Source organism: Drosophila elegans, unplaced genomic scaffold, assembly GCF_018152505.1.
Source record: "Drosophila elegans isolate 14027-0461.03 unplaced genomic scaffold, ASM1815250v1 contig_149, whole genome shotgun sequence".
Classification (NCBI taxonomy): domain Eukaryota; kingdom Metazoa; phylum Arthropoda; class Insecta; order Diptera; family Drosophilidae; genus Drosophila; species Drosophila elegans.
Genome location: NW_024545513.1, coordinates 4416141 through 4443706, shown reverse-complemented (window position 1 = coordinate 4443706; position 27566 = coordinate 4416141). Strand labels below are relative to the sequence as shown.

Genomic DNA, 27566 nt, shown 5'->3' with positions numbered 1-27566 from the left:
CGCATGCAAAAAATCATATATAAGTAAACACCAGTGGGAAAATAATTCCGGAGCATTGCCACAAAAATGTTTTATTGAAAGCGCACAAGCTGTAATCTAAAACGCTGGCTGGAAGCGAACTTGAATAATAGATAGACGTGTTTGAAATAGTTGACAAAACCCCAGGGAGGGGCAATAAACAAGCCAACTGAACTCAAACAGAAGTGCGAAATTTGTCGTTCAGGCATGTGACGTGTGTGTTTAAAAAATAAGTTCTTGTTTTAGTTTCATTGGCAGAAATTTGTGCACGTGTGGATATTAGGGAACTGACTTTTGACTATTTAATGGGTATAACATCCCCTACAGTTGTATGTTTTAAATTTGTGCATCACATTGTTTAATGTGTGAAACTCATAAAAATAAGAAGAAAGCAAACTTCGGCAAGCCGAAGTTCATATACCCTTGCAGCTACAAGTATTGCAAGAATTAAACATTTTTATAAACACTAAAATTATGATCTACTTGCGTATATGTTTAAAAACATTGAAGCTATGATGATAATAAGATAGTTATTTTATATATTTTTATTATTTCTATGGGAGCAATACGATATAGTCGTCCGATTTTGATGAAATTTAAACCGTAATTCTGAAATCTTTAACCATTACTATATGTCGAAAAACTAAAAAAAAACTTAAGAATAATTTTTTTTATTTATTTTTTCGATTGTTCCTATGGGAGCTATATGCTATAGTCGTCCGAACCGGCTGCCTCCGACTTAAATACTACCTGCAATAGAAAGACAGCTTTTGGAAAAGTTTCATGGAGATAGCTTTAAAATTTGGTTTTTGTGTCAAACTCTGGGAAATAATGGTCAAAATGTGGAATGGCATTCACAGTTAAAATTTTTTGAGATTTTCAAATTTCTGCAAAAAATGATGATGTACTTACAAAAATTTCCAGAAACTTGGACAAAAATAATTTTTTTAAAAAACGTCTTTCTAAATTCTGTTTTTGTGTCAAAACAAAATTTATTGTTGTAAATCGATCGGGGACGGATGGTATAGGTTGCTAGCTCTTCAAAATAGCAACTCTTTTGACTTTGGGTCTTATTTTGGCAAAGTTACAACAAAAAGTCTCTTCAGAAATAATTTTGTTTGAAAAATCGCCAAAAATCACAAAAAACACATTAAAAACTTGGATTTTGTGTCAAAACCCTGGGAAATAATGGTCAAAATGTGGAATGTCATACACCGTTGAATTCGTAACAAAATTTCCAATCGAATGGCATTCACAGTTAAAATTTTTTCAGATTTTCAAATTTCTGCAAAAAATGATGATGTACCCCCTTACAAAAAATCCAGAAACTTAGACAAAAATAATTTTTTTAAAAAACGTCTTTCTAAATTCTGTTTTTGTGCCAAGACAAAATTTATTGTTTTAAATCGATCGGGGACGGATGGTATAGGTTGCTAGCTCTTCAAAATAGCAACTCTTTTGACTTTGGGTCTTATTTTGGCAAAGTTACAACAAAAAGTCTCTTCAGAAATTATTTCGTTTGAAAAATCTCCAAAAATCTTAGGGAAATAATGGTCAAAAGTTGGAATGTCATACATTGAATTCGTAACAAAATTTCCAATCGAAATCGTTCCTATGGCAGCTATATGATATCGGTTTTCGATTTTAATAAAATTAAAAGCGTAATTCTGAACTGTCAAATAATTAATGAACCAAAACGGATTTTTAAAAAAAATTACAAAATAAAAAGGCAAATTTTTTTTTTAATATTTTTATTGTTCCCATGGGAGCCTTATGCTATAGTAGTCCGATTTTCATGAAATTTTAACTGCTGATCTTGAATATATATACTTTATAGGGTCGGAGATGTCTCATTCACTGCGTTTCAAACTTCTGACTGAAATTATAATACCCTCTGCAAGGGTATAAAAACAACAGAATCACTGTAGATAAATTTAAATGCTTTTCATAAAATCTCATCCGCCTCACTGCAATATGGAAAGTCCACCAGAAACCTTTGTGCCAAATTTCGGTTGAAGTAAAAACATTTGGAAGCCACTGGCATGTTTACTTCGCAAAGAACTTCTCGTATTGCCCATTCTCCTTTCTCTCTGGAAAACCGCATGTCCTTAACCCCACCCAAATGTTAAATAAAATAAATGAAATTCAGCAAAATATGAAAATATTACATGCAACGTTTTTGTGGCCATGGGTTTAAGTTTATTTCGTGGTTTTCCTTCCATTATAGTTATTTTTTTTGACAGAACTTCGTTAGTACAATCTTAACAAATCATTTGATATTTTCAGTCACATGCGATAGTTGTATAGCTGTATAATATAATGTTCTCATAAGATTTAATGCGGAGCTCATTCGTTGTTACAGTAATTATTTACTACTGTTTCTGTATAGCAAAATGCAATGGTTTACATCGGTAGTAACATTGATAGAATCTATGTTTTTTCCCTTTTGTATTTTGTATATTTATTCTCCTAATTGAATTGCGTCAATGGGTTTACTAAATCAATTTTAGGAGACGCAGTTGGATAAACAAAGAGATATGCTATAGATAGGCAATATGTATATTTGGTGCTGTATTTCGGGGCCTTGCGGGCGGTCAAAGTGGCAAGCGATTTACGATCTCGCCGGAGATATATGCCCGGGAGTCGGGCTATATCTACTATATCTATATAATTTGATTTAATTGGTTTATGCCCCGCTCGCCGGCTGCCAATTAGTCTTCCTTCGTTGGCGCTCTTAATTTTTCCACTCCCTGGCTGATTTTTGCTATTTTCACTCCGTCTTTATTCCGTTTGTTATTTGCCGCTGGCCAGCTGAGCTGTGGGCCAACTTTTGATTGACTTGGCCCCTTGTCTCCCTTTTTTTGGACAAAAGCTGCGAACAAAAGCTGCGAGTTGTGCGCCCAATTGGATTTAATTATGCAAAGATATTTATCTAGCCCTCTCCCCTTCCCGTCTCTCCCGCTGTTATTGTTGTGGGAAAAGTGGAAAAAGTTGGGGTGGTGCGGGGAAATTGGGAAGAGCGGCAAGGCAAGGAGGAAAAGCCCCTCAGAGGCGCTCAAGTTGGGATACAAAAACATCTAAATCCACTGCAAGCTGTTGGATATGCAAGAAAAACTTTTACTATAAATTGCCCCTACAAATTGGAATACAGAAATCCCCAAAGAAACTTTACAAAACAAAAAGATTTTATTAGCCAGATAGGGAGTAAATATGTTGAAGTTCCTAATACAAAATGGGTGATTTAAAATTAGATATTTATTTGTATATTTTATATTTGTGTGGCATTGTTGAAAAGAGATTTGCACGTAGATTTTACAGCTTTAGAAACCCTTCGCTTTGAAAGGTCCTGTGTCACTTCAACGGTTGTATTTATACACTTAATAATCAGGACTGAGCTCTTGATGAAACTTTAAACACCATCTCATTAGGATTGCGATACAGATAAAAACATACCTCCCAGGCAAACCGCTCCCAGCGGAGATGTACAAATATGTTGGACACAACATTCGGAGGACTCGCTTTTGTCCAAGGGCGAAACTCATTTCCATTGGCCCCCAAAAAAAAATAAGAAAATGTTGGGCTTTTGGTTTTGCAAAGCGTATTTCACAGTCGAACACTCGCGTCGCCCGCTTCATTTATTATTCTTGTTTAGTTCATAAGTCGCAGTGGCCCCAAAACAGACCTCAACCAGGGGCTATGGCCAAAGATACATCGGCGGAACAAAGAGCAAGATGGAAGACCTTCGAATATTGTCACGAATTGTGGGCGAAGTGAACTACAGTCTGGGCCACGTGTCTGGTTTTTTGGGGTGGTGTGCCCTAATTAAGTCAAAAGTAAACATGAAAAAGATGTCAGCCAAGTAGAAACGAATCGAAATGGCAGGCAGAGAGCAATGAACCAAATGTTGTACTACACAAACAAAAAAGGCGAATCAAAGATCAGGTCAGGGATCACTTATTTGAAACAAAAAAGGAAACAGAGAACATTAACTCATAGTTTAACATTAAACCAAAGAGAAATGCTATTGTTGGACTCCTTTATCGTGCAATTTTTTTTTGGTTTACAGTTCCAGATTTTTATGCCAGGCCATATCCCTTGTATTCCAAACATCCGGTCAAATTTAGCAAACTTAGATTCTTCTCGTAGCTGACCAATTTTCCCTGTGTAGTCTCCCCATTGGTCCTGTCCACAAATACCTGGCAGGAGTATCAACTGGAACTGACGAGAATAATAATAACAATAATCAAAAGGAGCAGTTCAGACAGTTGGCCAACACAACTGACCAAGACGAAGGCGAAGACGAAGGCCAAGGCAGCGGGCTCTGGGACTTGGCAGCAGTTTTCGCTTTTTTGATGGCGGACAAAATCACTTAAGTCTCGGCAAACAGCTCCCAGTGGCCACATAAATATGAACTTGAAACCAAAGACGGCCGAAACAGGCTAAAATAATAATCCGAGGATCTGCTAGACTAACCGAATATCAATTGCTCTTTTTCAGAAACATGTTTGTAAAAAAACCCATAGATTTTTGCACCTATGTTCATGATAATAAATTTGCAAATATCTTAGAATAATATTTTAAACAAACTCTTATATGTATCATTATTATCTAACAATAAAAGTTAACAAAATTCCCATTTATTTATTTCCTTAAATTTCTTTTCCAAGCTATCATTACTTACTAATCCGTCGATGTACCCCACATAGGAACAACCATTTAATGTTTCATGAATTCGGTTGCAATCAGGACATGAGGGACTTTCCCAACGGAAGAATCATCTCCCATTGCTGGACAATTATTTGGTTCACAATCTTAAGTTAGTTCTCCTGGGGGAGTGTTTACTGCCAGATAATAAAAATAAAAGGCACAATCGACCAAGGGCCAAACTACAAGCCTCAAGGCATCAAAACACATAAAGATAATTAATATACAAGGCGTTAAGAAATTTTAATTGGGGTAATACTGTGAATTTTAAACATAATTGAGCTTAATTACGGTCATAAAGAGAATTCGAAATTTCCAGATGGGGAATTGTAATTGAGGAAGAGCTTAAGGGTGCATATTTCAGAAAGTAAGAATACTTAAAAAAAAAAATTAAATTTAAACAAACTGAATTAAAGAAAGTACCTTTTTGATTTGGAGGTTTACATATTTCTAAACGAAATTATCAATTTGTAATAGTATGGAATACTATATAAATATAAATATGAATATATATTTCTTGGCTTATTTCTGGAGCAACATTCATTTTGCTTTACCAGTATATGTCACTTGCACACATCTTTCCCACCCACTCTTTTTGACACTTTTCCGATTTTCCCCTTCGGCGTTTTCTTTGGGCTTTCCTCTCCTGTTCAGCCGTTTCTTTCCATTCCCACACATCATCGCAGTTTTCCCTAACTAGTTTGATGCCTCATAATGAGCATTTGTCGCAGGCCGCATAAGTACGTGGCAAACTGTGAGATGAAAGCGGAAAAAACGGGGGAAAATCGGGGGAAAAGCCGGGGGAAAATCGGGGGAAAAGCCGGGACGTGGCGAGAAAAGTCAGTAACCAGCAGACCCAGCTGCTGACCAAAATCAATCGAAGTGAATCAATTACGCCATTTGGCAGTATCTGCCCCGAATCTGCGCCTTTTCTGTCTGTTTCTGTCTCTTTCTTCGGGCCATGCCCCGTCTCTTTCACTCCTTGACTCTTTCACTCACCGGGGTCGTCGAACGAATCGGCCTGAAGTGAAGTGTATATCGAGTTTGGTAATCGTGACAAATTCCCCCGAATGATGCTCACACACACTGCGATTACAGTGCGATTTCACTTCATTGAAGCGTCGGCATCGATGCCATCAAAAGCATCGAATTCAGCGGCATCGATGCCAAGTGGGCATAATTATATGGGCGCGTGTATATGCAAAGTAATGCCCACTGGGTCCATGAACTGTTAATTTCTATGGAAATGTCATTTGGTCCAGCAGCTGCCATTGTCTTTGTCTCCGAATTTGACTTCTACTCATTTGACTTTTGACAAGGGTTCACTTAACCAATTTGGAGCGATTTATTTAGGTGAAAGTACATGCGAAAGTTAAATCTTACAAATAAGAATTTTTGGTTTATTGCCTTATTCACAGTTTAAGTATTTCGAAATATATAAAGGATTTAAGTGCTGTGCTCATAATTTGCGACTCATCGACTTTAGATTTTTTGCTTATTATTTAAAGGATTTTATTCGCTATTTCCTTTTGCCTTGAATATATTTACTAAGGTTGCTTTCTCATATTTTATGGGGTTTTAACTGGCGTTGTTATTCTGTGCCTTCATTGCTGTTTCTGAGTTGGATGATGCTGCAGTGCTTCTATTTTTGTGGTGCGGCTTCATACTTCCTACATGTTTGCTTTTGTGGTTTCAAGCTTGTTTTTCTCTAGCTGATGTTGTTGTTAGCAGCAATAAATTTTCCGGAAGCTTACAAAACGCAAATTTTTCTAATTATAACTATTCATAAATATAAAAAACAAATTACACGCACACAGAAGTTTTTTATAGAAAGAGTTCTTTTTATATATTTCTAAAAACTAACATCTCTGGTATATTTGATTTTTCTGTGTGCTTCTGCCGCAACTTTGATTGCAGTTGCTCCTTCAGAAGCACCCAGCGCTCCCCATAAAGAAACCAGGCTAAGCTTGTTCTGCTGCTGTTGTTGGCCTCTTTTATTATAGGCCAATACCACAGATGATGTTGTTGCTTCGGGTCTTCGATGTTGTTGCTGCTCGCTGCGCTCCGCTGAATGTTGTTGACAGGCTTTCAGGACCTCAGGAGCTCAAGACCCCACGACAACCCAACACCCAAGTATATATATTTCTATATATACGGCAAGCTTTGGCATCCATTAAATTGAGTTTTTATATTGAGACGCTTGGCAGACGACCGGGCTAACGGTAATTGAATTAGATGTCTCCTCTCTTTCTCACACCCTCTTTTTCTCGCCTGCTGCTACTTATATTTTTTTAGTTACTTGGCGACAATTAAATAAAATTTATTAATATTTTATGGCATGAAAGTACCGTCGGTGTACTTTGCATTTAAGTGGCAGTTTCCGTTAAGTGTAAGTACATAAATGGAAATGCAAAATTTTTACAAGCTGAGAAAAGCTCACACTACTGTAAATACACACCAGGTTATTTACGTAAGCATTCGATAAGTCTACCCAATAAAAAATATTCACAATTGACTGATATACAAGCTTTTCATATCACATTGTTTGATGAATAAAAATATCTCAATAAATTTTCAGCAGTTTTTAATTGTTTCTTTTGAAAACATTGTTGATCTTTGATTTTCATTTTTTGATTTCAGTTAAAATATTTCACAAAAGTAGAAAAAAAAATACATTTTTTAACCATGGAATAATATTTCACTTGATTTAAATATTTTTCAAATTTCTCGCAAGTAGTTGAAGCACTCAAGATTATAATTCACTGTTAACTTTCCGCTTGAAAAATGTATTTCTTTATCCGTAGAAAGCCTAAACTCAACTGACTGATTGCATACTGCAACTCAAAACTTTAACCTATAATTAAAGCAAACAACACAATATTTTCGAATCCTCCCGCTTGACACCAGCTCATCAAGAGTAATTAAAAATATGACGCCATGTTTATTAACCACTCAGAATCCTCACACATCACTCTGGATGTTGTTTATTAAGTCATAACCTTATCGCAGAACTTTATGCGAAAATGCCAGCCATTTGATTTACACCTTTCAACGCCTCGAAGTCTCCAGTTAAGGCGGGAAAACAAGCGATAAATATTTCACATACGTAGTGGCCAGCGCCCTGAGCCGAGAAACACTAGTGGAAAGCCAACTAGACTGCGCCAGTATATCCGTCAGCAGTAAAGCAGTCAGTTTTCAGCAATTTATTGGCGATGATATGATATGCACAGATATCTCTATTGAGTTCTACTTAAAACGTAGAGTGACTGTGTGTTGTGTGAGTTGTTTCGGTGTTAACTCGAAAACTGCTTCTGGCCATTGTTTGGAGTGGGTGTCCGTTTTAGCGGTAAAAAATACACAAATATTTAAACACCGTGAGAAATGTAAAGCAATCAATTTTTATAAATAACAAGCTATGAGTCCTATAAACTATAAGTATTCAAATTAGTTTTAAATTTAAAAATCAGAAAATGCTTGGAAATCATATACTTCTGTTATATATTTAGTTTATAAAAATGTGTTTTAAATTTAATTTTATATAAGAAGCAAGTATTTCTAATATTTTAAGTATAATTAAATAAATGCTCTTGAGTAATTTAAACAATGGAATACCAGCATTTTCAGTGAAATTTTTGGCGGTGTTGGCCAGTCAGTCCCTAGCTGTCAGCCTATTTGTTATTGTTGACCGATATTTCCTCTTTTTGGGCTCTGTCCAGGGCGAACACTCAACAAATATGCAGGCTGTATGGAAAAGATAGCAGCGCAACATCGTGTGCACTGTTGGCAGATGCCCCGGAAAAAAGGGGGCACTGGAACAATACGGCAATATTGGATGGCCGCCCAAAACCCCCTTTTCCCTCTTCTTATTTCCCATTTTCCGCTTTTCCGTCCGGCATTTTCAGTGGCCCCCGTGGAATCTGGGCGGGCATGTGTGCGAATGTGTGTGTGTGTGTTTAGGGAGATTTGCCTTAATTAAATGCTGGCATAAAAGGATTTTTCTTTGGCCAGCGCTTTAAGCTCGCCTTTATATCTTTTGACAAAAGTCTTAGCGGCTTATTTGAGCCAGCCTGCAGCAACAGATTTTAATTACGGCTATAAATCATAGGCAAGTCAGAGGAAAACCCGGCCCCTCACACTCCCCAGATTTGTCGATTTAATCGCAGCCATATGGGGACTCTGCCACCCGGGTTATCTCATGGTTATCTCGTATGTTGGTACACGCGAAAAATAATCATACCTAAAAAACCCAGCAATTGTGAACAGCATTATAAAAAATAAAAACGATATCAAAAAAGAATATACAACTTAAATTTATATGCCTCTCAAAATTCTTTTTCTCCGGTGGCAAAAGTTTAGAATAAATCACTTTGATTATTCTCAGTGTATTTGTATTTCAGGGATGTAAATTACCAGCCCGAATTACTGCAGTTTCATTGTTGCTGGGGCCTGCCAATCATTCTGATGCCTTCACAGTTCGTGGCCCTAATTTACAGCACACAAAAGTTGAGCATTAAAAAGTTCACTTAATAGTTGTTAGTTTATCCCTTAACCAGCACTCCGGATACTGGATACTGAATACTGGATGCAGGATACTGGAGCCAGGACCCCTGACCTCTGACCCCTCTCCCAAAGGCAGACCAAACGTGCTGGGAATTCATCGGCAGATGGAATGGGCCTTATGCCTTATGGCTTCATTGTGGCGAAACTCGGATAATTATTGCAAACTTTTGCCGCACGAGCCAGTTTTCAGTTTTCAGTTGGGATTGCTACCAGAACGGCTGTATCTAATGGAAGGACTGTGAACTAGTTATCTCTTTTATGGAGTACGCAGTGGCAGTTGATCAGAAGCAAGTGCAAAGTTATGTGTTTTTTAAATGAATATAATCTTTCCAAATCGACCGTGGATTTATCCTACATCACAAAACAGTCAATATTATGGATTTCTCCAAACACCCAAAATAGCACATAAAAATTTAATTTTGTATCAAAACCTTGGGAAATAGTGGTCAAAAGATGGATTGTCATATATCGCTGAACTCGTCACTAAATTGCCCATCAAATGGCATTCACAGTTACAGAATTGTTACAAATTTTCGCAAAAAATTTATCAAAAATGCAAAAATTGGTTAGAAAATTAATTAATTAAAAAAATCGATTTTTAAAAATCGGGTTTTGAATCAAAACAAAATTTATATTTCCAAAAAGATTGTGGATCGGTAGTATAGCTCGCCAGCTGTACAAGTTAGAACCAAAGGACTCTTTAGGAATTTTTCAATAAATCTCCAAAAACCCAAACAACAAACCTGAGAAGTAATGGTCAAAAGCTGCAAAAAATATATAACACTTTTTTCTTTAACCTCATCTTACAATCAATGTTTCATTGCATTATTTGTCTTAAATGATAATAGAATACTTTTAATGCAGTATTTTGATGACCCTGGGACTTATCATACAAAAAATCCATGGGTTGTTACCCCTTTAATGCCATTTCTTATTTCTGTTATCCCATAAGCTTAGCGGATCAGTTCAACCGATTCCGTAACAGGGAAAGTTTTTTCGTTCGACAACTCTGTTCTTCCGGCTCCCGGATAATCCAGATGATTCCAGATGAATCCCCAGTCATGTTCGGTTCGATGTCCGAAGTGTGGGCCCATAAAACAGTTTGCTAATTGCATACAACACCCACATCTTCGCACTTTACAACTTTTTTAATGGCTGTCAACGAAGACTGAGGAATGTATATGTGCATATATAGTGGCGAGTCGACTAAATGCCTTTTTGTGGGATTATCTGCGGCGAAAGATCTTGGTCAGACTGGCGCGTGTTGCAAATAAATTCCTCGTTTTTGGTTTGGCCTTTGTTTTTGGCTACTCTTTTTATTTTTTGTAGCAGCAGCAACAGCAACTCTTGCCACTTGTTTGCTGAACAGTTTAAAATAAAAAAAAAGAAAACTGCGCCGCTCGTCAGCAGCAAAGGTCACGACGCCGTCTCGTTCATTGTCCAATATTGCTGGCATTTTACCACCCACTGCCACGCCCACTGCACACCGCCCATATTTAAAGCTGCTGAGCCAGATTTACAATTGACCGAACGTCATCACACCGCCAAGTACTTTAATCATCCGATTTTATTGTTGTTATTTGGCAGAAGTTTTGCCTATAAACATTTTCTTAAAAAAATATTTTTCCTACTACGTGTATTGTCGTTGACATAGTGTATATAATCTATATAATGTACTTTAATGTACTATAATTTTTCTATAGCCACATAAAATATTCTCAAAAAATTAGTTTCACTTTTTAAGGTCGCAATTAAGTTTCGAGTGTTTTAATTATTTATTTATTTTGCTGCGCGGCAATGAATAAATAACTGCTGTGAACTTTAATATCACGGGCAAATTGATTTTAATATGGAGCAATGCTGTATGCCGAAGTTAATTGTTTTTAATTATTGAAATTAAGTTTTTAGCGGGAAACCGTGGCAATGGATCTCCTACCTTCCTTAAATTGTGACTCTTAGATTTTCCTCCGCAAGTTTAGCGCTGCAATGAAGATATAGACAAAGTGCTGAAGTTTCTCATTTGCAATTGGGTGGAAAAGAGGGGTGAGCTTCCATATATCATTCATACGCCCGGTGGGTCCAGTTCGGTCTGCTTGTCAGCTGATAAGAGCAGCCCCTCCAAATCGTTTAACTAACTTAAGTAGCAACGACCTATTTGGGTGCGGACTACTAGGATCGCAATGATGCATAATTTTGGATTCACTTGATGAATCTGGGCTTCGGAACTGGGGCGATGACTAATGTGCTGCTCGGGGTTGATTTGTAATTTATTTTCGTATTTTCGGGTGCGCTAAAAGCAAATAAATCGTCCCAACCTCTGCCCGGCTAGTCATTACATTTTAAATAGGGTCAACAAAATATTTCGGGGTACTGCTAATTGCTACAAGGCTCGCATTTCTCTTGGCCGCACTCAAACTCTCAAATGGCCATAAATTTGTTCCCTTTCGGGCCAAAGAAGAAGGGTCAATGTGTGAACATGCAAAACACCCAAAAAGGGAGCAAAGAATCGGTGGAAAATCAACACTAAGGTCTGGGAAAATTCCACTTCTCTGATTGGTTCGCTGCCTCTTGCATTTTCCATCAAGTCACATGTCGCTCGAACAGCAAAAAGTGTTAATCGAAATACAGAAGAGGTTGGCAAAATACTTATACGCATACAAAAGGTTGGCAAAAGTGATCAAAATTTCGTTTAGCTGACAAAGTTTGCAAGTCTGTTATTTGGTTGTGCTAAAGTTAGTTTTTTGCAGAACTCGCAAACTTAAAAAAATTGCACATACGCCATGTGGTGCCGACCAATCAAATGAGTTTTCCCTGGTAAAACCAGTTATTAAACGACACTTTATCAATACAGGTCAGTCGGAAAAGTTTATGAAAGGAAAGTTTTTGTATGATATTATTTTTATTTAAATAAATTTAAGCGTTTTTAGGGACTTATTAAAACCTCAAATTACTTAGTTTTGCAACATTGTTTGCAATTTGTATGGCATTTGTTTGAGCATGACTAAGGCTCAACATTGAAACATTTAAAGAAGAGAAAAACAGTTCTGCCTCAATTTTTATGATTTTCTTTTTAATATCACTTTGGAATACCATAAGTCAGTCAAACGCACTTCGAATAATTTAGGAAGACCAAAAAAATAATCTGTTCAGTTTTATAATTAGTTGATTGAACACTATTATTACAAGACTTTGTATACTTAGTTGTTTTTGCACAGCAAACTAGCGTAGTTTAAACCATTCGAATACACCAAAGTCTCAGAAGTTTTCCAGATTACTTTGCTTCTCCCTTTTTTCTGGGAGACGTTCATGGGAACACTACTCCATGGCCCGCATTTAATTGCTGTCTCAGAAATCAGAAAGTCAAGAGCAAAATTCTCAAAGTCGTTGTTTGATTTCTCTAAGCGATTTCCTAACATGAAAGTAATTGCACTTTCCTGGCCCCCGGCGACATTGTTTCAAATTGAAACTGGCAGATGGACATCTAGACAGGATTCAAGCTTCGGGATCGAGGATCCAGGGAAAGGGACAAGACAAGTGTCAGTTGCAGAGCAAAATCGAAGGCGAAGTCGGAGGCAAATCTGTGCGTGTCTAGGAGACTAATGTGCAGACACTGCGATTTGATCGGTCAGTCTGGGAATTCCCAGATTCTTGGAATCTGGGGATAAGGTAAACAATTTGCATGAACGCCTCCAGACTCTGGGCATATTAGCAACGTTTGACCAAACATTACTTTGGCATCTCAGATGTGTTAATAATACAATTTCATTTGTCTGCAGAACTGGGGAAAAAGGAAGAGCGGAAAAGCGGCCAAACGAGCAGAAAATTTACGATGCGTGCACAAGGGGGGCCACAATGTCCAGGACAACGAGCGAAATTCTGTGGCCTCCTCTGCAGACTATTTTTGAAAAGGGTTTGACATTTAAGGCACATTCCCACACACACATGGCCCCAAAATGACAAAACGATGTCTAAACGAGCTCCGAACGAGCGGCAGAAATACTCGCACACACAAAAAATAAACGTAAAATAAAATGAAATAAATAAAATAAAATAAAACAAAATTCAGTGGGATGGTGCAGCTGTTCGGAAGGGGCCGCAAAATCGTCGGCTGAGGGCTCCGAGGATATCACTTCCTTTGGCCAGTGTTTAACTCACATGAAAAAAACCCCAAAACACACATCTCCATTTGCCTGACCAGCGTATACAAAATTGAACACTAAAACGCAAGCAAAACCTTTTCTCAAAAAAAGTATTACAATAAGCCACAGTGGTTGAGGAATAATTGAAGCTGCTAGAATTAACAGAAGAGTTTAAATAAAGTCTCCTTTATTTATATATTTATTTATTCATTCTACCAATGGATTAAATTCTAGTCTGGCTATTAAGTTATAAACTAAACTCTAAAACTAAACTTTATATGACACAAAAAGTACAGATAAAATAAAATAAATCAATTAATTTTGAACAATTGTTTTTTTTTTAGGAATCAAGGCGAATTTGAAAAATCAGAAAGGCCATAGGTCAAGTCCACTGTTATTTCTTGGGAAGGGGACTTCAAAAGGATATGCAGAGCGAAGCGTGTTATACATTTATTACACACACTCGCACACTTACGCACTAAAAAAGGTAAACGGACCTTTTTGTTAAATGTCTCAATTGGTGCAGAAGTGGCGGGATGAGGGTTCGTTTGATGCCTAATGTGCTTAATGTTTTATGCAGGGCAGTCGGACAAAAAAGTAAAATAAGAACAGAGCACAAGTGCCACAAGTAATACGTTTAATTTATTCATAAAAAGACGCGCCCGATGTCCACTGGTCCAGGCGTTATTAATGATGCTGGAATCTTTTTTAAATTTGAAAGCAATTCACTGAAACAAAAAGCGTACATGAATAATATTTTAAATATTTTTTAGTTTCTTATATTTTAAATCTTGAAATGTTCTATTTTTTGTTAAGTAGTTTTATGTTTTCAATACAATTCAATAATCACTTAGAAAAGGTTTACAAGTTTGTAGAACCTAAAATGAACCTGAAATAAAAAAAATCATTTTAACTCCAAAATGTTGACAGTAAACGTCAAAATAAATGACAGTTTGATCCTATTTTTGCGTTGTGCATAGTTTTCAGCTCGTGTGCGATATTGTCTCCTTTGATTCCTTTCATTTCGCCTTCATTGCTGATTACATTATTAATTTGTGGCCGTGTGCAATCTTCTTTTGTGGCACCCTGGCCCCTTAATTCTTGGTCACGCAATCTTAGGTGATATTGAGAAATGTGGGGCGATGGACGCCAAAGGGGCGTGGCAAATGTGACAGCCCCAAATTACACACTTTTGAATTGAGCAATTTGTATCTGGTGGCCCGTTTGTTTCGCAATAATGCCAATAATAACAATGGGCGCGTGTTTGTTTGTTCGTCACTTGATAAATGAGATGGCCATCAGGGGTTAAGGGGGCGAAAGGGGTGCGGCTGGCCCCCGAAGGTGTTAACGGTCATGGAATCTTGGGCTTTTCCTATTTTTTCGGGCCTTCTTCCCTTCACTTCCCTGGCGCTTTGTTTGGTCTTGCCAGTGATTAAGTTGTTGGGCGTGTTTTCCACTACAAGCAGCTGCTCTTGGGCGTGGCCACGCCCCCCGACCTTAGTTTTAGATATATAGCTTAGACTATATAGGTCGCCTGAAGGCGGGGACACAAACTATTAGGGAGACAACTTGAATTTGAATTATGTCAGGACAAAGGAAAATATTATTTCAATGAACCGACTTAGTTTGGTCTTCCTTATTCCTAAATCGAATCTTTTGATTTTTTTTTGTGTGAATATAAAGAAAGATATGTTAAACTCCGACGGCCTTGAGTAAATTTATTTCCATTTTTATGTAAAAAAAAGTACCGCCTCCTAAAGTGTGAAAGGTTTTTTTTAAAGTCTGTTATTTTTAAAGCTTTAAAGTCGCCTTCAAGATTTTCTCCCATGGTTAATAGCAAAGAACATTTCCTAAAAAGAGATGGTGTAAGGATTTTCTTCAATCCGAATGGGAAAACATTTCAGCAGCTTTATGTCCATTAAGGTAAAATATTGTAGTTCTCACTTTTGCAATGTCTCAAAATACAAAATTTACCTTAAAGCAAAAATTATGCAATGAAAGGCACTCGAGCCAATCGGAGTCCCCCCCAGTCTTGCCATAATTTGCCCTTGTTGCCCATTAAAATCGAATGTAACAGAAACAGGATAAGCAGATTGCACTTAAACTCGATTTCATTTAGAAGGCAATGGTAACAAGAGGCCATTAGTCGAGAGTACTAGGATACATCGGCTCAATATCCTCGGGCGAAGCGAACGAAATAAATATGTAAATTGCAGCAACAAAAAGCCAGCCGATACCGGAGTTATCGGTGCGGGGTACGAGTATATGGAACAAGTGGTGCGTAAAACTGATGACTAGACACGTTGACAATCCAGTTTGCCAGCGACGACAAGTTGGGCCATTAAAATGCCCGGAGACTGGGGAATAAAAAAACAAAGGCAAATGAAGCCGCTGCCCTTGAATGTTTAATAATATCGGGCGAAAACGAAAAGAAACGAGACTCAGACGCAGGATATCTGCAGGATAAGTTCGTCAAGTATCTGGCAAATACGCGTGTTTGTATCTTAATGACGTACCCATAAAGTGAACAGATTAGAGAGGTGACTTTAACATCTAAATGTCGACTATTTGGATTGCTGCCTTTTCTGGGTTTTACTTTGGTGATTGCTTTGATTGATTTTGCAAAATTTAATATGCTCTAATTAATGTTGATCACATCAGAATTTGATAATATAATTGAGGGACCATGGGCCAGTTGCTTATTTTTACAGCATTTAACCTAAAATACTATTGCTTCTTTTGCCTTTATTTTATGTTCTTGCAGTTCCGTCAATTTCACAGCTCAAAAGCTTTAAGAAAACTGTAACTTTTAATGATAAAAGAGCTTGAATTTCTTTGGCACTTGACATCTGATAATCAATCTAGGGAAGCAAACCTTCCAGCAGCGCCCTAAACTTAATTTTCGGCTTTTACAAGTGGTATCTCTCTGCTGGCAATCAGCTCTCGTTGCCAACAAAGTGGCATGCAGCGTGTTGCAAGTTGCTGGGGGAGTGTTGCAAGTTGCTGGTTGATTTTCCGCGGGCAACACGCTCATTTAACAGCGCTTCCACTTGGCGATGTGCGTAATTTTTTAGCTGGTTTGCCACGGCTTTTATGCTTTTCCGCTCTTCCGCTTTTCCGCTGCAATCTGCAACTTCGTTCGGTTTGCCCTTGCCCGTTTTCTTTTTTTTTTTTTTTTTTGTTTCTGGGCACCCCAAAGCCAAAAGCACTTCCTCTCAATTGTTTTCCATGCTATTTCCCCCTCGCAAGTAAATGTTTCAGTGTGCTCTACGAGGAGGGTCTGGATCTGACTTGTATTAGCGTAATTCAAGGGCTCATCTGGCGGCGAACTGTGATTGTTGTCCCTCCAGCAAAGTCCCACTGTTGGCAGCAATCTTTTGGAGTTCATTAATTTTTATGCCACAACTTGGCATTCGAGTGGATAAAGCTTAAGTTGGGCCAGCCAGCCAGGCAGCTCACACGAATGCAAATCTCAGGTCGCCTTTGTTGCTGCGCTAATAAAAAGCATAATTCCCGGGAATTTTCATATTTATGGGCAATGGCCTGGCCCTTCCCCCTTCGTTTTCTTCGTTTTCCTCGCTTTCCACTCGCTCTAAACCAAATCCTGCGGCGCGTGTTGCCACTTCAAAATTGTTGCAGTCATATACATAATGCCCGAAGAACGTGAAACTGTTGCAAAGCGCAATAAATTGTAAAAAATATATTATCCCAGCACGAGCACTGACAGCGCGACGACCACGCGTATGAGTGATATTTTTTGGCGGGGAGTGAGAGAGAGAGTTTCGGCGAAAGTGAAAGAAAGTCGCTGGCAGACGGTCAAATACAAATAAACTTTTGCCAAGCTCTGACGGCCCGGTCTTGATTATAAACATATTTATTTGGCAAAGTAGCCGAAACACATCAAAAAGAAAATTTAAACAGCAGGTGGAAATATTTACGGAGAAATGCTGAAGATTTAATTTGATTAATTTAACAGAGGCAGAAAACTATTTAAAAAGATTAAATCACAACATATAAATTTGCATTTGCAGGTATTTTTTTTAAATTTAAATACAGTGAAATACATGCTGGAGATTTAGTTTGATTCTTTTAGATATGCAAACAAAAATATTTATACATTTGCATTTGTAGTTAGTACTCAATTACTCATCTGAACAATATTGTTTAATATATTTAACTTGTTTTTTTTTTTGTTCCTTTAAGCTAGATTTCATTGCCCAAATATCTTAGGCTTGTGCAAAAGAGATAAATAATTGAATTTCCAGCTAGACAGTGTGATATCTCAAGCACAGATGCACTCCAATTACACTTTCGACGGCCTTGACATTTTTGGGTGGGGAAATGAAAATGAAAATACCTGCGGCACGATTCAGTTACCTTCTTTCTGGGGTGACAACTTGGCTTAAACTGGAACTGAATCTGAAACTGAAACCGAAGACGAGACTGCTGGCTGGTAGTTTCCGCTACCTGTCACGAGAAAAAGAACGAGACACGACAAAACAAATGTCGCTCAATTACGGCAAAGACAACAATAATAAACAGGTGACAGACAGACAGGAGGGGCTGTAAATGCCGAAATGCTGAAATGCCGGAGATGCCGTAGATGCCGTCCAAATTGAAGCTGGCAGAACGTTAACAAGGCCAAATCACAGTCGAGCCTGCGAGCCATATATTACCCACAGATATATCTACACCACATATATAGTATATGGATGTCGGATCTGCGACAATGGCGGTTATATCATACATTCTCTCCGCTTTCATTTCGCTTGTTTGCCAAGCTCATATGCAAATTCAGTTTTGCCTTTCATAAAACCCGCACATAAACTTTTTTATAATGCCTGCATATGCCAATGAAGAGGTCGTAACATCCATATCCACCAGCAGCTACAATGCCTGGGAAAGTGGGGAAAATGGGTAAAACATGAGGGAAAAGCGGCAACAACAGCCCTTGCTATCAGTTGCCCGTCTCAATTTTCCTCAATTTAACGCTTTTATTATCGCTCACTCGGCTGCAGCAAAGGTTTTAATGGTAGTTGTCTCTTCTACTTAAATTCAAACATTGTTAAAACATATACTTAAGGCTCGTATTATATGAAGAGAAATCAATGTGTACACAAATAAATTATTATAAACCACCTAAGCATGATAATATTTCTTGGTTTAGGACCAACTTTCTTTACCAAGCTTTTGATGTGTGTGTGTGTGTGTGTGTGGGCCAAATAATTGTGGCAAGTACATAAACTTGTTGGGCAACTAATTGGCGCACATAATTGTCAGAGGGCGTGTCAGTTCAAGTTCCCTGTTTTTGTGGCTATTTCCTTGGTTTTTCCTCGCCCATGAAAAAACCTCAAACAAATAATTGAAGGTCTCCGCTCATAAAACTTGCCACTCTTCCCCCACTTTCCCGGCATTTTCCCCTCTACTTTTCCTGCACAAAAATTAATACATTGTCTGAGAGCTGCGGTTACTGAATTCTTGTACTTTTGTTTACTTACGTTACATTTTATGCACAGTTTATGTTTGGCCGGTCCTAAATTGTTCTACAAATATAAATTTTGGCTGCGTTTATACTTTTAAGGGGAACGTTTATTGGTTCGTATCTGTTATATGCCCGCAGCTCAATTTTTTATGCTGCGGTTTGGTTGGCTTTTAATGGCATAATGCGTAAAACTGTGACGGTAAGTACAGTTTATCGTTTTTTGTTTACCATTAAACAGCAAGCCCTCTCAACAAATAGCTCATATTGCAACAGAGTTGCAGAAGCATTAAATCAATGTAAAAAGACTAGTTTAATTCGCAATAAAAAATATTAAAACAAACAATGTAACTACCTGAGAATAAATTAAAGCCGCACACTGTAATCTACATCAACTGAGACCTGTACAATTTCCAGAAAATAAATTCCAGCCACCTGATATGGTTATCAGAGTCTAAAGTACTTTCCAAGCCTTTGGCTCCCTTTGAATCGGATAACTTAATAGCCCCAAGTCCATCAGCATTTTCGTCATAACTACTACAGCAACTAAATCTTAATCGAGTTCCTGTAGACTGGACTCGAAGTTTCCCCTTTGGCTTTTAAAGCAGAGTGAAGTTTGATGAAAAAGCGGCCAAAAGTTTATCCGCTTGACTGCATTTTAGCTGCAGCCAGTTTTATGACCAAATTTATAAGTTTGATAAAAGGCAAACTTCGTTTAAACAAATTAAAATCAGTCTGCGTGGACTCAAACCCCAGAGAGTAATCTTGAATTAGGAGAACTGCAACACATTGGTAGAAAGACACTTGTCGACCAACAGGCGGAAAATCAATGTCGTCGCCCAGGTTTCCACGCCCACTGTGGCGAAGGTCACACAGGTGCTCTCATTTCGCCGGCTTCCATGTTTTCCACTTGCATCCCTTTTATACCTTTCATCCCCCCGCCAGGTGACAGTTTTTAATGAGCACTCATTACGAGTCGCAGCCAAAAAAAAGGATATCGCTTTGGGCATATCTGGCAAAAAGTTCTGATTGGTATTCTGAAAGATTAAATTCGTCTTAGTATATTCATAAGTTTTTAATTTGGTTGGTCTGCATATAAAGTACAGCCTTTGAGCAAAGTTAAATAGAAATCTCTATTGCTTTGAATTATAAAGTAAACTAAATGTAGTTAAAGTATTATTTACTTTCATTCCGATTAAATAATATATTCATAAAACTTGATAAACTTTTTAAAAAGGATATGCAGACATAATAGTTGTGTATCCAAAAGTGTGGTCTTTGCACACAATTAAATACAACATTTTGAAAGATTAAATGCGAATATATTTATATTTAACTTCTTAGTCTGTATATAAAAGTATAGCCTTTGAAGTACGCTTTGTTTTGCTAATTATACAAATGTTCGTTAGGTTTGAGCTTATTTTATTAATAAGCTGACTGAGAAATTAATTTTTTAATAAAACGTCATACAAACTCCAAAGAGGATATCCCAAAGTCCAGGCGCAAATTGAAAAGGTCGAGCATTTGGCAGCGCAGAAAACTAGCAAGCCAAGCCAAATTGTTACACATACGCCATGTGCGCCAGAGGAAAACAAAGCGACAACAGTTGTGGGTTTTTGTTGGCCCAGTCAGCAATCTCAACTGGATATTGTTTATGTTAACAGCTTTAGTGTGTCGTTTTTTTGGGTGACAACCAAGAAGCGAGTGCTTGGAGCTTAAATTTAATACTGATGCTCTAATCGACATTAGATGCAGAAACTAAACAAAGTTCTTTTGCAAATTAAATGAATGAGTGCAGCCTCCACTGATAAAATCCCTGGAATACACTATGCAATTTATGGGTAAACACACAAGCAAGGAACCCAGTCCGTACGCATAAATCAAACAAAACATCAATAAATCAGAAACTGTTGACAAGCCATCAAAACATGGTCAAATGAAGGACCTCAACTGCACGCATGTCCCATTGTGTAATTAAGTTGGCAGTGAGGGGTTAAAAGGGGCAAACGTAAACCATAAACTATGGCAATTAATACACATTTTACATTGACAGCAATTTATTGGCCAAACAACAAACTAACTAATCGGAATTGCGATTGATTGTAAAATATACTCAACACTCATACATATGCTGCACATCTGAGAACTTTTTATTATTTTATTTAAACGTTTACAAATGTTACAAGCTCAAAACATCATGATCAAGGTAAAAAGTGACAAGGACCCTAGCAAAACAAATAAACAGGAAAAAAGTTAGAAGGAAGACAAAATAGGGAAAGAAAGGACCAAAAAAAAGGGACTTTTTGAAATACAAAGATTGAAATAGGAGTTAGAGTCGTTGTTCGCTATTCCTACTTCATTATTAATGTGGATTACTTATATTTTACATGAAAAATAAAATCAGAACGATTATTCAATTAAAATGGACTTATTCATCAGTAACCTAGCAAGAAAACATTAATATACAGGCACAATTGTGTAGAATTTATTTATGTAAATAACAAATATTATGAATAATATTTTAAAGCACTGATATTCTAAGGCATTGAAATAATTTGAAATATTTTTATTGGCTTTTGTTTTCAGGGGAAAAACCACTAAGAAGTTTAAATAAAATTATAATTTTAGATGACAAAACGATAAAGTTGACGCTGAAATAGACCACCAATTGTGGTTGGGAAATTCAGAGAAATTCGTTAGTTGGAAAACCGAATCACAGTTCGAGCCCAAACACTTCATTATACTTGATGTGTGTGCGTACCAAATGTGCGTTGGCGTTTCTCCGCCTGACTTTCTGTTTTTTTTCTAGGTTGGTTGCATAATCAGTAATTTGATTAAGTAAATGATTAAATAAAATTGATGGATTGGATAGCCACAAACACCTCTTTTTGCAGCGAAAACAAAATGATGAAAAAATCCCCCTCGCTACCGTCATTAATTTCTTTTTTCGCTTTTGGTTTTATCTTCGCTTTGCACATTGATTAATTCGATTGTTGATTCAATTAATTTGTTCGTCAGAGACACAGTGCGTATGCGTAATATGATTATTCATCCGCCAAGACTCAAATATATCTGGAGTTCTGCACAGGCTTTTAAATGGTAAACAAATGCGATTCGCCCACCAAACTTGGTCCAATGATGTGCTAATTAGATGGCTTTCGACAAATATGAATAAATGTATACGAGTATGCAAATATAAATACATTATTGTTTATGCTCATAAGTCAGGTTAGTTTACCCAGTACTCAAACAAGTTTCAAGATTTCATATGCACAAAAGCGGTTTTAATATGCAATGCAGAATAATTTATTGGCAAAATTCGGAGAAAACACAAGTTTTAAGCCTTTAACAAATCTTAAGCCGTATTTGAACAAGCCTGCATAATTCACAATGCATTTGGCTTACATATACACAAATTTCAGTGTGTTTCACATGCGTGCACTCGTTAACTAATTAAATTTGTGACTGACTTGATTGTGATATTTTCCTTTGTCTTGGAATACTGTAATTGCTAACGTTTCTGGCATATTATTTGACTTTATTATTCATAGCCCGTCATAAGACCATAATTTCATTTGTACCCTCTAGAAACACGAATATTTCACTTACTTGGCGTTTAGGTTGAATTGAAGAGAAGCTGGATCTGATTATATTGCTTTAAATTATAGATAATAAACTTTAAATTTTGTATCTCCCTTTCTAAGGTTAATAAAAGTATTTGCCATTATCAGTGGAAAACATGAATCACCGTCAATTACTTTAAAACAATGCATTATTTATCCTTTCACACATCTGAAAATATTTTTTTTCCGAGAAAATCTCCTATCGGTGTCTTCTTTGTCTATAGTTTCCTCACCCAACCGTTCACCTCTTGGGATACAGCAGAAAAAACCGCGTTTCCCCCAACTCAAAAAGTAAACGAGCGGTCTTAGTGGCAATCTCAATCGCAATCTCAGTGAAATGCTGAGACTGCCTGGCGAAAAAAAGGAAACCCAACCTGTTGCCTAACAGCTCCTCCAGAGAATTCACCGAAACCACACGGTTTCCTGCCCCGCCACTTTCTACTTTCCACTTTTCTAGCATTGTTCGGCCGCTTCTCATCAAAAGGAAAACCCAGCAAATTCCCTTTCCCATTTTTCACTTGACTGATGTTTTCTTTTCATTGCCATTTGGTGAGCCGTGTAATAATTGCTACACTGCGTCCTTATGTGAACTTCCACTTAAACTCAAGGATGCACAAGGGAAAATATGTTTAAATTTAAATAAAATATTTGTTACCCGTTAGTTAATTGAGTAGTATATACTGATCTGTATTAATTACAAAATACAATTACAAAGTTCAAAGTTATATATACCATTAGCCAATTTGATTTCCTTCAGGAACAAGAAGTAATTTTGTCGAATTCGGCTAGTCTAAAATTTTTCGTAGTGCACCTGAGGGGTATAATTAGCCCGAAGTTTGACACATTGGCAGGGCACTTCCTGGTATTTTTTTGAGCAGCACTTTCCCTTCCTGGCGGCGCTGGGACACATGTCCTTGCCAAGGATGATTCCGTTGCCGCTAAAACACTTTGATGTCAATGAACCTGGAAGGCGCTGAATTCCTCCTATGACAGCATCGATGCGATGTTGTTTACAAAGGAGCCCCCGAAAATCCTTGTGCACGCGCTGCTCAGTTTTCGAGGGCTCTGCTTTTTGGCGACACTAAATCTGAATTCAATATGTTGTCGGTTTAACATATTTCATCTTTGGCCAGCCTCGTTTGCATAGTCACTGTGTGTGTGCGTGTGTGTGTGTGAGAGTGTAGGCAATCGGCAAACAACGTGTTGTGCCAATATTGACTAGGCCCCCAGGCTCTACTAGGAATACACACATTCACTGAGAAAAACCAAAAACCAAAAAAAGGAAAGACACAAACGAATGGCCGAGTAAAAAAGCGAGGCAAAAAAATTATTAAAATATATTGCCTTTCGGTGCCTTGTTTGTAAAGGAATTAAATTAAAGCGATTATATTACCAAGGCCAGTTCGTGGGTCTTATGTTTCACCGGCGACATTTTGATTGGTAATGAGATCACAAAGTTGATTTTGATTGAATTGACTTTGTCTTTGAGTTTCGATTTCCTGGCCATATTTAAATTGGTTTTTAACCCACACCCATTTAAATAAATCTGTGCCTTGTATGTATAACCAAGAGGATAACCTATTTATAGTAATTAATCTGTGTTAAAATGGCAAAATAACTGATAGTAAATTGTTAATCAGACTTTTGACATAGGTAGCCTTTTCCATGGGTAGTGTCATATATACACAGATTGGTAGGCTAAGGTCTCATTTATAAAATTCAATGTTCAGGATGCCTTCAAAACTTAGATAACACTTCCCTTTTTGAGATCCCCACCAGCTATTAGCGAGTACATTAAAGCTAATAGTGGAAATAGTGGGTTTAGTAACTTATTAGCGAACCCTGTTCTAATGGCCAGATTACCAACAATTTACACTTTCAAGCCCCCACAATTGCACTTTTAACACTTAATCTGAAGGGCTCAAAAAAAATTCTTGTACAAAACGAAACAAAACAAAGACAAACTTTGGATGTAAAGCATTTCAAAAATTAATTGTAACCTTTTTCTTGTGGGTCAGGCGATGGCCGATAAACCTTTCGCCGGCATTCATAAACAACCGGGGCAAGAAGTCATTAAAATCATGATTAGCAGGAGCCACAGGTGCCATTAAGTGGGCCCCGAGTGGAAGGTGAAGGAAAAGCGAGCAAGTGCGAGGGAAAGCGGGGAAAAGTGGCAAATGGCCACGGGATCACAGGGAGCTTTGTTTGTTTGCCGCTCGACTGCGTGCAAATTTAGCTGGCATAAAAAGTGGCCAACTGAACGACCGCATAACCAAACAGAGGGCTCTTAATGTTTTTCTTTCAATAATTCGGCCCAAAAAGGGGCGAATTCCCCGAGATCAATGAGGTGGGCGGAGGTGGAGGTGCAAGGTCACAGGACGATGTGGCTGAGGTGGCCAAAAGGGTTTCGGGCATCCGATTTGGCTTCTCGACATTTGCCTTTGTGCGTGCTGCATTTTCATTGGGCTTTTCTTTTCCTTTTTTCTAGCTCTGCTCCTTCATATTTTTGTTTGCAACCGCACTTTCTGCCTTTGTTTTGTCCGCAGGTCAAAACTCAAAAGGATTTTCATGTTTTTCGCCATTCATTCGGACATACCATTATATGGTATATATGCCATTTAGGCAGCAGAGTCTGTCCGCCGCTGATAAGCGCAATTTTTGCTTTTGGAATTTGGTGCAGCATCAACGGGAATCGATTTCATGTCGGCTTAATTATGTGGAAAAAGTGTTCATATATAATTAACAAAGGAACTTGCCTTTGGCACTGATAACAGCTCAAATACTGGATTTAAATGTTGGTGTTTAAAAATAAAATTGGGGCTAAAATACCAAAATATGACTTACTTATAAAAAGTTGTAATACCTTTGTAAAAGTTAAGACGCTTTAAAAACTACTTTCTAAATGCCAATTTATAAACAAAAATTAGCTCACTTCTCAATCTCTTTATTTGAGACCACTACGCACTTTGCAGATTAAATGTCAAGTCCCTAATTAAGTATTTGCCATTGATAGTTTTTATAATGGAACTTTTCCCCTGGGATGCTTAACTCTTCATTAATGTTTTCACATGAATGGGTGCAATAAAATGTGAATTGGAAATACCAATCGAGAGAGGAGCAAATTAATTCATTGTCACTGCAGCAATTTTCCCATCTCCACGACCCCTGATTTTCGCATCGCAGCTGGCCATTCCCCCGTTGACCTAATCGCGTTCTCACAGACTAAGTGCATTAAATATAATTTTAATAGGTTTCTGACTCTGATAATTGCCAGTTGTCGTTGGCCTGACCATTGTGGACTCAAAAATCGATGGCGCCCAGCGGGAAAGCGAGGAAAGTGGAAACCGTCTTTGGGAAAATGCTAGGGCGAAGCGAAGGAAAGCCCTGCCCGGCATCCTGTCACATGAAAAGCGCACTTTCGACAGTTACCAACACAACAAAGGACCAGACTGTCAGCTACACGAATATTGGACACTTTTGCACTGGTAAAAACAGTTAATTATTTACTAGCATTTCCAAATATATTCTAAATTTTTTATTGTGATATTTAACACTGGAAAATATTTTTATTATTTTTGTCAAGTATTTATATATGTCAACTTCATGCTCTCAAAAAACTTTTTATTTTTTTTTAGATATGTATGCTTTTAATTGTAATATTTAACACTTGAATATATAATTTTATTTTTTATCCATGCTTTCATTTTATTATTATTAAGTCCCAATTTTTTTAGGCAGCGTACATCCTGTTTCGAGCCAAAACTTAAAGTAAAGTCAAGGCAAGTGCAAGTTTACTGCCTGACAAGTTTCAAACTGAAAATTCCCTAGTTCTTATGTTCTTTTTATATTAAGTTTTACTCTTCACTGTTTTTTTCCCTATTTTATTCAACTTTAAGCTGTTTGGCCAACGTTGACTGAGAAAAGTTTGCCCCGGATAAGATCCACAAAACTATGCGGGCCAAGAAGTCGGACAAAAACAGTTTAAAAATTCAATATTTCAACTTTTAAGTGCGGGGGAATTTCGAGAACATAAAGCAATTGAAGATCTTTGGGGAAAAGTCCAAACTCAAGCCAGGGGCTACAATTATTTTGGCGAGTTAAAATCAATTTGTAAACTTTACACAGAGGGAAAGAAAACTATTGTGAAAACCCATTGGGCCGAGATATATTATCATAATCTAGGGCATTAATTCCCTGTGATTTGCAGGGTCCACTTGATAAATGGCCTGAGATTTAGGACAAGGAAAACATTTTCTTTGATTTCGACGAGGAATTCTGGAGCTTGTTTATGCCTTCGAGGGCCAGCCATAAATATTTGCCATTGTTTGGCTGTCAGTTTGTGTTTCGAATGCTTTTTGCTTTTTGCCACAACAAAAAAAATTGGCTAAGGAAAACGATATTTACCTGATAAATTCCCGGCATTCAGGAAATATTCTATTTATTTTTGCATGAGATTTTATGGTCACAGAACACAGAAACAAAAATTTGGAAAAAAATGTATTTGGAATTTGTTATGTTTTTTTAAGTCTTTCCAATATGTTGAAAAGTTTTGCACATTTGTTATAGTTTTTTGGTGTTTGGTATCTTTGAAAAACGGTTTCAGTTAGCCGGAATTCGGAATTCGAATTTGGGATTTCGGTTTTAGAATTCTGTTTTTGGTCTCCGGTTTTCTTCTCAAGGCTGTGTGTTCGCCCTAAAAAACCCGCAACGACTGAATCAAAACAAACAAATTTCTTTGGTTTTATTCGAAAAACTGTTGGCGGATATTTCGGCAGCGGCTTGCCGTTCGTTGGCGTTCGGAAAAGCCTCGGGAAAACCTCGCTGGAGTGTTCCCAGCTGCTGGATATCCGCTTTTTATCCGCCTGCTTTAAGTTTCCACCTTATCCGCGCGTCTGCGCTTTTCCCTTGCTCGGCGTTTTTTTTGTTTACATAGCCCCTGCTTGACTTTCCTTGTTTTTCTTGTATTTCTTGTATTTCTTGTTTTCCCAGCCGTTATTGTTGCCCGGCATTGTTGCTTTTGTTAAGCGTTTTTTAATCTCTTAG

General features: G+C 37.5%; 1 protein-coding gene across 1 annotated transcript in view; it reads right to left on the bottom strand.

The window, feature by feature from the left end:
- LOC108136301 (sex peptide receptor) overlaps positions 1 to 27219 on the bottom strand; it is a 46561-nt gene extending 19342 nt beyond the window's left edge. Inside the window, exon 1 of the mRNA XM_017257388.2 lies at positions 26928 to 27219. The gene's annotated coding sequence lies outside the window, so the exon portion shown is untranslated. The remainder of the gene's footprint in view (positions 1 to 26927) is intronic.
- Positions 27220 to 27566: the final 347 nt, after the last annotated feature.